This window comes from Eubalaena glacialis, chromosome 14 (assembly GCF_028564815.1).
Source record: "Eubalaena glacialis isolate mEubGla1 chromosome 14, mEubGla1.1.hap2.+ XY, whole genome shotgun sequence".
In the NCBI taxonomy this organism is placed as follows: Eukaryota; Metazoa; Chordata; class Mammalia; order Artiodactyla; family Balaenidae; genus Eubalaena; species Eubalaena glacialis.
The window spans coordinates 75,891,013-75,907,886 of NC_083729.1; the positions used below are offsets into that span (position 1 = coordinate 75,891,013).

General features: G+C 38.2%; 1 pseudogene; it reads left to right on the forward strand.

Annotated features, from left to right (window-relative positions):
• Positions 1-12,789, forward strand: part of LOC133105003 (serine/threonine-protein kinase 35-like) — a 124,136-nt pseudogene extending 111,347 nt beyond the window's left edge.
• Positions 12,790-16,874: the final 4,085 nt, after the last annotated feature.

Here is a 16,874-nt window from a genome sequence, read left to right on the forward strand (position 1 = left end):
ACAGTATAAATCTCAAGAACTTCTCTAAGTCTCTGTTTCTGGGGAGTAGCCACACCAACCAAAATAATCAATATACATTTGATTATGTATAATATACATTTATATTCATATATCAAAAGAAATTGGGTTTTAGATGGTTCAATCTATCTGAGGTAATATAAGTGAATATATATATACTGTGTCAATTTCTGAAAAGATTCTTCATGTTAAAAAATGTGTATGTGTGTATGTGTGTGTGTGTGTGTGTGTGTGTGTGTGTGTGTGTGTGTTCTAATGCCCAAGAAAATGACAAGGGAATTTTCAATCAGCCTTCAAATGTAGCTCCAAAACCTCTAGGCTAACAGGTTTTTCAAAGACGTCAGATGTTTATGGATACTTCTTCTAAGGGAAAGTTCCAGAGATACTGGAAGTGGGAACCCATGGCCAACCAACTTCTCTGAAAACTTGCTGGAAGAAATTAGAAGTAGAAAATATGATAAGGTGATGATGATCACAGCTTAGTTTCTTTAAAAACAGAGAAAATTTTGGGAGGAAAATAAACCTACTCCAGAATAGTAAAAGATAATCAAATTTAAAGGGAAATATTATGCTTTAATTTACAAATTATTTCAGGTAGCAAAACATTAAGGTCTTTATTAAGTTCTTCTACTCTATCTCTTCAGACTTAGATTTAATCTTTCAACCCCAGGAAATACCAATTTGTATTAATTCAATACAAATTTAACTCTTTTTGGGGGGGGAGGGGTAGGGAGTAATCTCAATGTTAGCAATTTGGAATTTCTGTATTAGTCCATTATGATTTTTGTTTCTTGACCTCTACAGTAATACTATCATATTCTATATAGAATTCTTAATGCAAGGTCAAATATCCAGAAAACATACCTTTTAATTTACCTTTCATCTCTTTCATGAAATACTATTGACTGTTTATTCTTTATATTGTACTGACCTCTTTGAATCAATATTCTGCCAGGTTGTTGTCCTATCATCTGATATTTATCATACACAAGATGTTCGCAGGTAAGAGCAAAATCTTCTTTGGAAAACATGTAATTGAACACTACAGAGAAGGAACCTGTTAATCTCATAAAGGGTGTCCACATATATTAATAGGATTATCACTATTCTATAATTAAATCTTTTGGTAGAAGCAAAGAAAAACAGTCAATTCCAGAGACACAAACAGAAAAAGGCCAATATCTGGTTTATTTTCATATTTTTAAATAAATCATGTTAATTATAATTATAAAATGCTGAATTCTATAAATGCCTTAACTTTTCAGGATTTAAAAAAAATTCCCCTCAATTGAGGTTTTTTTGAATTATACTTTAAGAAGTTAATATCCACCTATTACAAGATATATATATAGATTAGACACATTATGTTCTTTAGCTCACACCAGAAAATGAATATTTGAAGGATAAGAAATAAAAGACTCAGTTATATGCTTAATCAAGCAAGGTATAAGAAAACAGTTGTTCCCCATGGACAGAATAGTTCACCTACCTTCTGAGATTTTAAGGCATGAATCAAAGAAATCCTATTTTTTTTAAACTGAAATTTGAGTCAATCAAGCAAAAATGTAATGGTGAACTTCCAAAAAAAATGCAAGTTCTGGGAACAGAGGTACTTTTACAAGGCTATTTTTTTCTGCCTACTAGCTGGGTGACCTTGGACAATTTAATTAAGCTCTCTGGCTCTCAGCTTTGCCATGGATGAAGTTCTAAATGTATAAAATATATTTTTTACTATAACAAAAGGAAACAATGTAAATACCTATTTAATATGTTTTCAGTTAGTTTTAAAATACCTTTATATGGGTTGTATTATTGTAATATTATATACATTATTAAATAACATGAATTATATGAATTGATTTCCCAGATTAGTTCATAAAAACATTTAACTTGTCATTCACTTACTGTGAGTTCTTTTTCTGTTTATCACTTATTCCCACACACTAAAATTTATGGTCCATTAGAGCAGGAACATTGTGGGTTTTACTCACTGTTTTTTCTTTTGTACAGACTGATATATAAAATGCTGTTAATGTGTGATATATGTCATTCAGAATTCCCTAGGTTATGCTACAGTAACTAAAACTCTCAAATCTTAGTCATTCAACATGCACAAAAGTGTACTAAAGTTTTGCTCACACTACCTGCCCATGATGAGTCAGCAAATGGGTTTGCCTAAAGATAGTGTTATGGGCTGTGCTGTGTCCCCTCCAAATTCATATGTTGAAGTACTAAACCTCAGCACCTCAGAGTGCAACTGTATTTGAAGATAGAGACTTTAAAGAGACTATCTTCCTTTTTAAGATTTTTTTTCTATACACTCGCAATGAACAATCCAATAATAGAATTAAGAAAATAAACCTATGTATAAGAGCATGAGAAAGAATAATGCACTTAGGTATAAATTTAACAACAAAAAAAAGTGCAAGACTTATGCATTGAAAAACACAAAGCATTATTAAAAGAAACTGAATAAGACCTAAATAAATGGAAAAAAACACCCTGTATTCATGGACTGAAAGCCTTAACTTTTAGGATGATATATTCCCTTAATTGATTTATAGACTCAGTTCAATTCTATCAAAATCCCAGCTACCTTTTTTCCCAGAAATTTATAAGCTGATTCTAAAATTTGTATAGGGGACCTGGAAGAGCCTAAACAATCTTGGAAAGAACAAAGCTGGAGGACTCTCACTTCTCAATTCCAAAACTTACTAAAAAGTTATAGTAATCAAAACAATGTAGTACTGGCATAAGGATAGACATATAGAACAATGGAATAGAATTGAAAGTCCAGAAGTAAACATATACATTTTTGTTTAACAAGGTTGTCAAGAAAATTTACTATCCATTGAATGTTTGTGTCTCCTAAAAAATTTATATGTTGAAACTTAATGCCCAACGTGATGGCATTTGGCAGTGTGGCCTTTGGGAAGTGATTAAATCCTGAGGATGGAACCCTCATCAATGGGATCAGTGCACTTATTAAAGAGAACCCAGAGAGCTCTCTTGCCCCTTCCACCGTATGATGTTACAGGAGACAATGGCCATCTATGAACAAGGAAGCTGCCTCTCACCAGACACTGAATCTGCTACACCCTAACTTTAGACTACCCAGCCTCCAGCATTGTGAATAATACCCCCCTTGTTATTATGCCACCCAGTCTATGGTATTCTGTCATAGCAGTCCAAACAGCCTAAGACCAAATTTAACAGCAAAAATAGTCTTTTTAACAATTGTATGTTAGGACACCTGGATAGCCATGTGCAAAAGAATGAAGTTGGACTCCTTTCTCACAAGCCACACAGTTCAAATAAAGATGAATCAAAGAGCTATATTTAAGAGATAAAACTATGAAACTCTTAGAAGAATACATATATATCTTCATGAATTTGGATTATGCAGTATTCTCTTACATATAACATAAAAAAAAAGCAACCAAAGAAAAAAATAGATAAATTAGACTTAATCACATTGAAAATCTTTTGTTCTTCAAAAGACAGTATAAAGAGAGTGAAAAGACAACTTCAGGAATTGAAGAAATATTTGCAAATCACATATCTGATAAGGATCTGGCATCCATAGTATATAAAGAAGTGTTACAACACAATAATAAAAAGACAAATAACCCAACGCAAAATGGATTTGAATAACAATTTTACCAATGAAGATACACAGATGGCAAATAAGTACATTAAAAGATGCTCAATATCATTAGTCAATAGGGAAATATAAATAAAAAATGCAATGTAATACCACTTCACATACACTGGGATGGTTATTACAAAAGGCAAACAATTAGAAGTCTTGGGTGTAGATAAATTGGGACCTTAACATACTGTTGGTGGACCTGTAAAATTATGTATCCATTTTGGAAAACAGTCTGATAATTCCTCAGAAGATTAAACCGAGTTACCATATGACCCAGCAATTCTATTCCTAGGTACATACACGAGATATGAAAGCATATGCACACACAAAAAATTTACTTGGAGAGACTTTCAAGATGGTGGAGGAGTAAGAAATGGAGATCACCTTCCTCCCTACAGATAGATAAAAAATGCATCTACACGTGGAACAACTCCTACAGAACACCTACTGAATGCTGGCAGAAGACCACAAACTTCCGAAAAGGCAAGAAAATCCCCACGTACCCGGGTAGGGCAAAAGAAAAAAGAAAAAAAAGAGACAAAAGAATAGGGACAGGACCTGCACCTCTGATAGGGAGCTGTGAAGAAGGAAAAGTTTCCACCTACTAGGAAGCCCCTTCACTGGCAGGGACGGGGTGGAGCTTCGGAGCCACAGAGGAGAGTGCAACAACAGGGGTGCAGAGGGCAAAGCAGAGAGATTCCCACACAGAGGATTGGTGCTGACCAGCACTCACCAGCCTGATATACTTGTCTGCTCACCCACCAGGGCAGGAGGGGGCTGGGAGCTGAAGCTTGGGCTTCAGAGATCAGACCCAGGGAGAGGACTGGGGTTGGCTGCGTGAAGACAGCCTGAGGGGGCTAGTGCGCCACAGCTAGCCAGGAGGGAGTACGGGAAAAAGTCTGGACCTGCTGGAAAGGCAAGAGACCATTGTCTCAGGGCGCACGAGGAGTGTGGCTTCCTGCTCCGTGTGCCCACAGACGACAGAGCACTGCCTAAGCAAGCTCCAGAGACGGACATGAGCTGTGGCTATCAGCTTGGACCCCAGAGGTGGGCATGGACCGCTATCGCTGCCGCCACGTCCACCAAGGATCCTGTGTGCAAGCGCAGGTCACTATCCACAACCTCCCGGGAGCCAGTGCAACACACCACTGCCAGGGTCCCATGATCCAGGGCCAACTTCCCCTGGAGAACACACGGTGTGCCTCAGGCTGTTGCAAATTCACGTCGGCCTCTGCCGCCACAGGCACACCCCGCATTCCAACCGTGACTACTGTACCCCTCCCTCTCCTTAGCCAGAGTGAGCAAGAGAGCCCTAACCAGCTGCTGTTTTAACCTCCTCCTGTCTGGGTGGGGAACAGATGTCTGAGGGCAGCCTACACGCAGAGGTGGGGCCAAAACCAAAGCTGAACCCCAGGAGCTGTGCAAACAAATAAGAGAAAGGGAAATTTCTCCATGCAGCCTTAGGAGCAGCAGACTAAATCCCCACAATTGGCTTGGTAAACCCTGCATCTGTGGAATACCTGAATAGACAACAAATGCTCCCAAAATTGAGGTGGGGGATTTGGGGAGCAACTGTGGACTTGGGGTTTGCTTTCAGCATTTGATTTGTTTTTAGTTTTATGTTTATCTTAGTTTAGTTTTTAGGGCTTGTTTTCATTTGTGGGTTTGTTTACTGGTTGGGTTGCTCTTTTCCTTTTTCTCTTTTTCTCTTTTGTCTGTTTAGTTTTGCTTTAACCAATTTTTGGGGGGTTCTGTCTGTTCATTTTTTTTTCTTTTCTTCCTTTTCTTCTGAGCCATGCGGCTGGCAGAGTCTTTGTGCTCTGGCCAGGTGTCGGGCCTGAGCCTCCGAGGTAGGAGAGCCGAGTCCAGGACATTGCACCACCAGAGACCTCCCAGCCCCATGTAATATTAATTGGCGAGAGCTCTCCCAGAGATCTCCATCTCAACACTAAGACCCAGCTCCACCCAATGGCCAGCAAGCTCCAGGGATGGACACCCCATGCCAAACAACTAGCAAGACAGGAAAACAAACACACCCATTAGCAGAGAGGCTGCCTAAAATCATACTAAGTTCACAGACACCCCAAAACACACCACCAGACGCAGCCCTGCCCACCAGAAGGACAAGATACAGCCCAACCCACCAAAAAACAGGCATCAGTCCTCCCCACCAGGAAGCCTATACAAGCCACTCATCCAACTTCACCCACTGGGGGCAGAAATAAGAGGAACTATGAACGTGCAGGCTGCAAAAAGGAAACCCCAAGCACAGTAAGTTAAACAAAATGAGAAGACAGAGAAATACACAGAAGATGAAGGAGGAAGGTAAATCTCCAAAATTTACAAGCAGCTCATGCAGCTCAATATCAAAAAAACAAACAACCCAATCCACAATTGGACAGAAGACCTAAATAGACATTTCTCCAAAGAAGACATACAGATGGCCAACAAACACATGAAAAGGTGCTCAATATCACTAATTGTTAGAGAAATGCAAATCAAAACCACAATGAGGTATCACCTCACACCAGTCAAAATGGCCATCATCAAAAAATCTATAAGCAATAAATGCTGGAGAGGGTGTGGAGAAAAGGGAACCCTCTTGCACTGTTGGTGGGAATGTAACTTGATACAGCCACTATGGAGAACAGTATGGAGGTTCCTTAAAAAACTAAAAATAGAACTACCATACGCCCCAGCAATCCCACTACTGGGCATATACCCTGAGAAAACCATAATTCAAAAAGATACATGCACCACAATGTTCATTGCAGCTCTGTTTACAATAGCCAGGACATGGAAGCAACCTAAGTGTCCGTCGACAGATGAATGGGTAAAGAAGATGTGGCACATATATACAATGGAATATTACTCAGCCATAATAAGAAATGAAATAGAGTTATTTGTAGTGAGGTAGATGGACCTAGAGTGTCATACAGAGTGAAGCAAGTCAGAAAGAGAAAAACAAATACCATATGAGATGGTTGCTCAAGAGGAAGGGGCTATGGTGATATATGTATACATATAGCTGATTCACTTTGTTATACAGAAGAAACTAACACAACACTGTAAAGCAATTATACCCCAATAAAGATGTAAAAAAAAAAAAAATTACTTGAATGTTCATAAGAGCATTACTCTTAATAGCCAAAATGTGGAAACAACTCAGATGTTCAACTGCTGAATGGCTAAATGAATGTGTGGAATATTACTCAGCTATACAAAGGTGAATAAAATACTGATTCATGCTAGAATGTGGATGGACCTTTAAAGAATTATGCACAGTGAAAGAAGCCCAACAAAAATGGCCACATATTGTGTGGTTCCAATTATATGAAATGTATAATATAGGAAAACGCATAGAAATAGCTAATAATTATCTGTATATTGTCTTTCTATCATTATAAAATGAGCAATGATCAGGAATAGTCACTATTGGAGGTTTTGAACTCAGAATTCTCATGGAGACATGTCAAATAAGGTGTTTTACTTATTTTTTTTAAGTTGTCTGTGTTGTGGAAAATTGAAGAGGAAACGGGAAATATTTCAGATGAAGATGATAGTACATTCAAAGAACATAAAAGGAACTAGATTAGTGGGGATTCTCAATTTTTAGTTAGTTGACTAGTTACCTCAGATATTGGAAGTTTAAAAAATGTAGGTGTCTAGACTTAACTCATACAGAGTGAAGTAAGTCAGAAAGAGAAAAACAAATACCATATGCTAACACATATATATGGAATCTAAAAAAAAAAAAAAAAATGGTTATGAAGAACCTAGGGGCAGGACAGGAATAAAGACACAGATGTAGAGAATGGACTTGAGGACACAGGGAGGGGGAAGGGTAAGCTGGGACGAAGTGAGAGAGTGGCATGGACTAATATATACTACCAACTGTAAAATAGGTAGCTAGTGGGAAGCAGCTGCATAGCACAGGGAGATCAGATCAGTGCTTTGTGACCATCTAGAGGGGTGGGATAGGGAGGGTGGGAGGGAGACACAACAGGGAGGAGATACAGGGATATATGTATATGTATAGCTGATTCACTTTGTTATAAAGCAGAATCTAACACACCATTGTAAAGCAATTACACTCCAATAAAGATGTTTAAAAAAAAAAGAGTTAATGAATTACAACCTATGTAAGAATTTATGATGGGAGGGTCCTTGGGATCTCTATTTGTGAAAATGTTTCTCAGGTATGTCTAATGTGCAATGACCTATAGGAACCACTCCTATAACCTGTCTTCTAGAGGGCAGGAACCAGGCTGTACTTATATGTTTATCTTTCAAACCAAGTCCATAGCAGTTTTTCAATAGAATATAAACCGAAGTTTTCACCATAACTTAATATACACATGGACAGGTAAAAGTAACCATCCCATTATTTAACTAGGAGGGCCAATTTATAGCAAAGACTTTGGCCAGAAATAACTCCTTAATACTCAAGTTACTAAATGGATAGCCAATTGCAAAATTCCTACTGATCCTGTCATATGGCTTTATTTTTAACCAGTAAACTCTACTGATTTGGCTTTCTTTTTTTTTTTCAGATCTGAGTCTGAGCATCTGTATACCTTATTAATGCCATTAGTTTCTGTATTTCAATGCAAGGCATTTTATGGGAACCTGTCACTAACAGTATAAAAAACTAATTTCAAGTTTCATGCTACATTAATTTCCCCCATAAACAAACATCTGAGAATTAAAACATATGCTAATAGAGAACTGGTAATTTTATCCACATATCTACCAAGACAGATGGAAGTCACCTCAGACAGAATTTTGATAAGGAGGACTGAAAGCCAAAACCCTCTTTTGTAAGGTCTTGACAAGTTCTATGTGATCTGTTGTCACAGTTACAACTTCAGGTGCCATTTTCCTACAGCTTACCTTTATTTTTGAACTCATATTTTCTGATGAAATATGGATATTTTAAGTAAAGAACAGGCCTGTGTGATGACTTCAATCTAACTCAAACACATGGCTTTGATTTTTATACTCATGGGCTAATGGTTGTCTGAAGACATCACCAGTCCTTCCTCCTGGCTTCACACTGGTGGAAGTCTATGTCAGCTGGAACAGTTAATTAAAATATACATTCTTTGAGTATTCTTTTGGAGGGTTCTCCAAGAATGAATGTCATATACAACCTGACTCAGATAAAGGTATTTTCTGATAAGTGAGTACCCACATATATTTTCTAGTCCACTTTAGAGCAAACAGAATGATAAATATCTTTGTTGATGAAAAAGGAGAACAATAGTTAGGCATGTCACTGTTTCCATTTTTATCATCGGAAACCTAAAGAAGGTAGTATGAGGATAAAACTATACACATTTTTAGGTTGACAAATTTGACTATTATTTCCCTTTCGGATAACTATTTACAGTTTTGACTGATTTTTCCCCCCAACAGGATTGAACAATTTAGGGAAAAATGGCTGAACTGGTTTTTGGTAGATACATAAATTTGCAAGGGTGAAAGATAAAGAAGAATATAGGAACTTGACAGATTTTATTTAATCATTCTAAAATACCTACAATTGAAAAGAAATATCCAAACTGTAAGTAACAATTGAACGCTGGTTTGGTTTAGTTGAATGTTACAGAATATGCATATATCCATACACTGCTTGCCAAACATACATGTGCTTCCCCTCAAAGCCCAGTATTCTTGCACTGGTGTGTTCATGTGTCCAGTTCTTGCCAACTGACTCAGGAAAAACTGACAAGTATCTATCCTAGGCCAGAACATAGAGAATAGGTGTGATTTCTCTAGGCACTTTCTTCTCTTCCTCTTGTCACCCTGGAAACACACACAGTGAGACTGCAAGACCCTGAATGGTACATGAAATAAACATCATGTGCTGAGCTCCTGAGATTGGGGCGTTAATTTTTTACTCAGCATAATCTCGTTTATCTAGATTGACACAAATATATGTTAAATTTGGAATAAAAAAACCTGAGTTTGAGTCTCAACTCCCTTATAATCTTTATGATCTTCACAGTGCCAGGTAACTCAGGTGAACAACTTCTCAATGAAGTTAATGCTCACTAAATATCTACTTTTTCTCATATATCTCAGCCTAAATTGTACTTAGTTTGCAGTCATATGACTAATTCTGATTAATGGACTGAGAACAGCAATGGCATGCATTCCTTACCATCAGAGGTAAAAAAGAACTGCTGTTCCTCCTTCATTTCTCTTTCCCTCTGTCATGAGGATCCAGAAGCCAAATGTTGCAGGTGGTATGAGCTCTAAGATAGAGGACCATGGCTTGAACCACAATGGGCTATGAATGACTGAGAAATCATCATTCGAAATTAGTTTAAGCCATTGTGATTTTATGGCTTATTTTTAAGCTCAGCATAGACTGGCCTATCCTCATTAATTAAATGGTCTTTTTTAAATGTCATTCTTTGATTCCCTTAATCACTACCATATTTTCTACAGCAGTGGCTCTCTAAGTGTGATCTGCAAACTTAGGTTGAATCAAAAACTGTGTGTTACCAGTTAGCAATTAGATAAATATAGAAACTGAGTGTAAGACTGTAGACATTTTTTATAGCAACTGAATATTTCCATGACACCTAAATATGTGTGATCATGGTTTCAGCTACTCATTTATATTGTATTTCACATGTTTGTTATGGTTCATTCTATTGTATTGGTCCATGACAGGTTTAAGGAATAATAAGGAAACTGGCCTCTATAACATATCAGACATTTGGAACTGTTGAATGAATGAATTAAAATGCCCGTGTTCCTCATATACAGAGATATAGTTTAGCATGATTTAAAATGAGATTTATCATTTCTGGTAAATGTGATATATACTCAAATAATGTAAATAGCATACCAGGAAGCACAGATAGAAAAACAAAGGCAGAAAGAAATCAACACACACACACACACACACACACACACACGTACAGCCTTTCAAGTATTAACTTAATTGTACTATAGTAGACAATTTATGCAATATGCCTTTTCAGTCAAACATATATCATGGACAAATTTACCTGTCACAAACTTCAATTTTACTCATCATTATTCACATAAACATAGTTTTTTATCATATACATATACCATAGTTTATTTATCCAGTCCCTCGTTGATACAGATTTTGGTTATTTCCAACCATTTGTCATCCATGACAGATGGTAAACTTCCATAAACATACTTATGAATACATGTTTTCACATGCAAATGATGTTCCTGGGGGTAAATTACACAGAATCCCTGAAAATGGGCTTGCCTATCTCACATACCCTATTAATTTATGGTCCTTTTGAACAAAACCCATTTCTTGACCATTTTTTCAAACTAAGAATTTAAATATATATATATATTCCTCACGTTTTGCATATTAGGGATCCATTTTCTTTATCTACTCATAGGCATAATATAGTTCTTCAGGCCTGCATACATGTGATACCTAATGGTCAGCAATTACTATAATTGACTTGTATATTATTGGGAACAAGCCAAGGACAAACCCAACTAGCCAGCAAGCCTGCAGAAACATTCTCTTGGATGGTTATAAATCTATGAACTGGATAGTGGCTGTTTTGTGTCTCTCCCTTGGCCAGCAGGTGTAATGGGATGAGACTAAATGTTCCTCAGTAAGCCCATACATTTATGATCCATCTGTTCAAGTAGGAAGGAATGAGGCAGGTGGGATTCTTCATGCTACAATAGGGCTTAGATAGAAGCAAACGGAAACAATGATTTTAATCATCTTTGCAGAGCTATAACTCATATTTTTTAATTCATATTAAAATTACACTCATACTGTCATGAAAGCTATGACTAATAAAGAATGAACTTTAAAAAAATTCTTTTTCTTTAATTTAACATACCTTTTCATGACATTTTGCATCCAGTGGAGGCCGAGGCCCCAGGCGAGCCTAGCTGGCACAACGGTGGTGGAGGGCAGCAGCTGGTGGGCACTACAGCCTGTTGGCAGAGATCAGGTGCAGCAGCTACTATGTGGATTAGGAGACAGCGAGGCCCTCGCAGAGGTCAAGAACATCTGCTGTGACAGCCTGGAGAACTTGGAGCAGGTGCTGGCAGAATTCTGGGCCCTGACCAGCCTCATGCGGCACCACCAGAACCTCATGCAGTTTGAGGAGTGTGTCACACAGTGTGACTGACCAGTACGTGCGTGAGCCGTGGCTACAAGAGCGCACAGCTTTATCTGCGCCTGTTGGAGACCTCCGTCAAAGAAGAAGGGCTCCTGGGTTATGCTGAGGAGCCTTGCTACCTCTGCTTTGTCGTGGACTTATGTGAACGTGGAGGCCTGAATCAGTCTGTCCTGTCCTGGAGGCTGGACCCAGCCACCAACAAAGCTTCATGCTACAGCTCAGGACCACCAGTGCCTTCAGACTACATCATGCACAGGGACCAAAGCCGGAGGACAAGCTCAACAAGGAGAGGTCTGGCACCCCCATCCTCAAGGTGGCAGACTTTGAACTAAGCAAAGTCTGTGGTGGGCTGCCCCCTCTCCTCTACCTCCCCAAATCAAAGAGGGAAATCAAGACAACACAAATGTGAATGTGGCTTCCCTAAGCCTGCACCTAAATGGCTTCCCTAAGCCTGCAGCTCAGATTTCTAAATAACCCCCTCCTCTGAACTCTAGGAGGGATGCTACACAGCCAAGGCCAACATCTTTGCCCTAGGCATTATCATCTGGGCAATGATAGAAAGAATCACTTTCATTGACTCTGGGATCAAGAAGGAACTCCTGAGGTCCGGACAAAGATCTCCCTGTTGGTGAGGCGCTGCTAGATAACGCAAAGATGGAGTAGCATATCCCCCAGAAATGCAGGATTTCCATGTCTGAGGGGACCAAGGAGCTCTTGAAGGAAGTTAGCTGCTAAATCAGGGACCTGCCTGATGCCTTTGAACTTGAAACCAGAATGGACCAGGCCATGTGTGCTACTTCAAATTCAGGGCAAAACTTCCTGGGTGTTTTTAAAGTAGGTGAGTGTACTTTTTGTTTGGCATGTACACTTAAGACTGGATTCTTCATCCTGGGCCCTGTGGATTTGGGAGGAAATGCAAGGTTGAAGAGAAAATGTGCTTGTCATCAATGGTGCCCCAAATCTGAATGAGGGGATATGTGGGAATATTTGAGTATGAGTTGGAAAGTCTAAAGAAGCCTTCTGAGTGGAGGTTACATTTGAGTTGAGTTTTTTTTAGAAATGCTTTTTTATAATCAATTAATGAACGCTTACTGTAGAAAATGCAAAAAAATAAAAAGGTTGGTTAGTTTATTTGACCTGAAGAACAAATTGGAAGTTTAAATGATCCAGTATTATTGTCCTCTTTAAACAGAAGAGGACATTGTCTTCCTTAATTACATAGCATGTAAAGTGTACTCCAAGTTCTTTCCTTCAAATTTCAGGGAGCTTTCTACTACCTCTTTTTATTATATACACAAAACATTCTATATTAACCCATTATTTCAGTGGTATCTGAAAAAAAAGGAAAGAAAAGAAAAAAGAAAAAAATAGACTTGATCTTGATAGGAAACACCAGGAAAAGGAAATTCATTCCATAGGGAGGAAGCATTTATTGGCCAAAGACCCATTTTGCAGCTGTGGAAATAATTATGGGAGGAGTATATGTAAAGGAATATAGGAGGCTTCCAGGAGTTATAATTGTAAAGACTGAGAGCTCTTATCTGGAACTTGGAGTCTTACTGCTTTTTCATCATGTAACTGGAAGTTTCTGCTCTTTGATCAGTATCTCCTCATTTCCTCCACCTCTCAGACTCTAACAACCACAATTCTACTTATGAGTTCAGCTTTTTTAGATTCCATGTATAAGTGTGGTCATACAGTATTTGTCTTTTCTATCTGACTTATTTGACTTAGCATAATGCCCTAAAGGTCCATCCACATGGTCACAAAAAGGCAGGATTTCCTTCTTTTTTAGGGCAGAACAATCTATTGTATGTATTTATACCTATATCTATCTATATCTATGTAGATAAAGAGAGATAAATATTTCACATTTTCTTTACTCATCCATCTGTCCATGGGCACTTAGGTTGTTTCCATGTATCAACTACTGTGACTAATGCTGCACTGAACTTGGAGGTGCAGATATCTCTTCTAGATCCTGATTCATTTCCTTTGGATATATAACCAGAATTGATGTTTGGATGTACGTTTAGTTTTTTTTTTTTTTTTTTTTTTGTATGTTTGTTTAGTTTTTTGAGGAACCTTCATACTGCTTTCTAGAGTGGCCATACTAATTTATATCTCCACCAACAGTGCATAAATGTTGTCTTTTCTCCTCATCCTTGCCAATACCTGTTATCTCTTGTCTTTTTGATAATAGCCATGCTAACAGGTGTAAGGTAGTATCTGGTGGTTTGATTTGCATTTCCTTGATTATTAGCGATGCTGAGAACCTTTTCCTGTACCAGTTTGCCATTCATATGTTTTCTTTGGAAAAATACCTATTCAAGTCCCCTGCCCATTTTTAAATTGCATTACTTTATTTATTTATGTATGTATTTATTTATTTGATATTGAGTTGTATGAGTTCTTTATATTTCAGATATATAGGTTGTAAATATTTTCCCCCATTCAGTAGGTTGCCTCTTAATTCTATTGTTTATTTTGCTTTGCAGAAGCATTTTAGTTTGATATAGTCCTCTTGTTTATTTTTGCTTTTGATGCTTGCACTTTTGTCATATCTAAAACAATCATTGCTAACACCAAGGCTGAGAACTTTTTCCTATGCTTTTTTTCTAGGAGTTTTATAGTTTTAGATTTTATATGTAAGTCTTTAGTAAATAGGTGCTCACGCACCCACTATTTTGAGTAAATAGTGGTCCAGTTTCATTCTTCTACATGTGATTATCCAGTTTTGCCAATACCATTTATTGAAGGGACTAGCCTTTCCCTACTATATATTCTTGGCTCCTTTGTCAAAAATTAATTGACCATATATGCATGGGTTTATTTCTAGGGTCTCAATCTTTTGCACTGGTCTATGTGTCTGTTTTTATGCTATTACCATACTGTTTTGATTACTCTAGGTCTCCATGGCATTTGGGTCTGCAAGGCAGACTGGGACATGTTGGTGCAGGCTTGGAGCCTGGGTTCTTGAGAGCCAGCCTAGCTCTAGGGTGTGTCTGAAGCCTGCATCTGCAAGGCTGGAGGCTGGGTCTATGAGGACTGGCCTAGCACTGAGACAGAGGAGGATTCTAGGTCTCTGGGAGCTAGTCTGGAGGCTGGGTCCATGGAGGTCAGCCTGGTACTGTGGCAGGCTGTGAGCTTAGGACCACAAGAGACCACCTGGGCCCTGGAACTATGGGGGCCTGACTGGTGCTGGGGTGGGCTGGGAGCCTGGCATCGCAGGAGCTGGTGCTGCTGGTGCAGGCCTGATGCTGGGCTCCTTGCAGTGAGGTCAAGTGGAAGGTGTCTCTCTCCATGCTGGGCTGACTGGGTCTGGAGTGGGGGTCACAGAGGTAATGTGAACTTATCTTTGCTGCTTTCTTTAATGTGTCTGTTATCTGTGCTCCACCCAAGTGATGTAATCCCTAACTCCTGGAACCCTTAGTGCCTGTGAAGGCATTTTCATGGGCAGATATTTCTTCAGTGATATCTCTGGGAGTAGACGAGTACTAGAAATTCCTTTATCCCTATCTTGCTGACTCCAGAAATGTGTTTTTTGTGGGGATTTTTTGTTGTTGTTTGTTTGTTTGTTTGTTTTTTGCCAACCAAGTCATGAACTCATTCACATTGTCCTTACCCCTTCCTGTTTCCTTTGATGCTGGAAGCATCTTACATACTTAGATACACATTTTAACATTTATGGCTCTCCCCCATGTCCTGCATCTATAGAGCAGAAAACACTGTATTAAGTTGATCATAATATCAGTTAGTAAAAGATTAATGTATAATGTTCAATAGGGATTTCAGATTATCACTACATGATGATACTTATAAAGTACAAGCGTGGTGGTGTTGGGGAGACGAGGAGGGTCAACGGGGAATAAATACTGAAGCATGAATCTTTGACTTGATGAAAACAATTGCTCAAAAGAAATTCTAAAATAGCTAAAAACCTAAGCAAGTTATTCTTAATAATTTATAATGTCAGCCTGAACTCCCTGTATGATAAATTTTATGTGTGTAACTGCTGTTTGGTAGAGCATATAATTTAGGTAAAACTTATATCCTTTAAGTATTAATAGCTATGCATCTCTTTCTCTGGCTCCCTATCACGTCTTTCAGACTTCCATGATGCCATGTCCATACTCTTCATCTCCTTCATAATTTTATAAACTTTGATTTTTCCTCTTTCCAGAGTGGATAATAACAAAGTTTCAGTCTGTTCTAAGCAAAATCCTGTCCTGTCTTCATCATTACACTAACCTCACAACAAAATTCTTCATTTTCATATGCTTTTACTATAGTCTTGCATAGAGCCTGAGAATGACAGACTCAGTGACAAGTGTCCTTAGCAACTTCCTTGTTTTGAATAACAAAATTTTAAAAATTCATAAATTGAATCTATACCATATCATATGGGTGATGACTAAGCTTGGACTGAATTCTGAGGTCGAGAAAGGATTCCTTTCTCTTCCCCGCCTTAGATTGGTTGGAATTATGATGAGATCAGAGTAAGCATTAAATCAGAGCATTCCTCAATTCAACCCCAACTCTCTGTTTTCCAGGAATAGCTTTTTTGAAGAAAAAGTGCTGTTTTGGATTCTGCATCCAGATGGCAATGAAAAATGAGAACTTATCTGATCATCTCAGAATCTTCCCAAGTGTTTGTTTTGAGTACTAAGAAATAAGTTTTAAGGCAGGGCATGTGGTAGTGGAAGGCACAGGCAGCTTTTCTAAATTGACTCTCACTCACATAAGACAAACTGGTTTGCCACGTGACTTTTAAAACTATTCAGTGATTTTATAAAGCAAATATTTCTATTACCGAGAAAGGATTGCTCATCATGCTGTGATCCTGAGTGTGTAATCTCCTAAAATTACCATTCCCCTTCTGGATTTAGGTGTAAGGAACACACACAGGCGTTATATATTAATTTAGAAGTCAGTTCTTAAAGGTCTTAAATAGATAAATCCTTACCCCTACCTCTTGGTTTGAATGACCCCATACCTATATATATCTTTTAGTCTGGCACCAAAAAGCCAATATCCTGCAAAGAAAATGATCA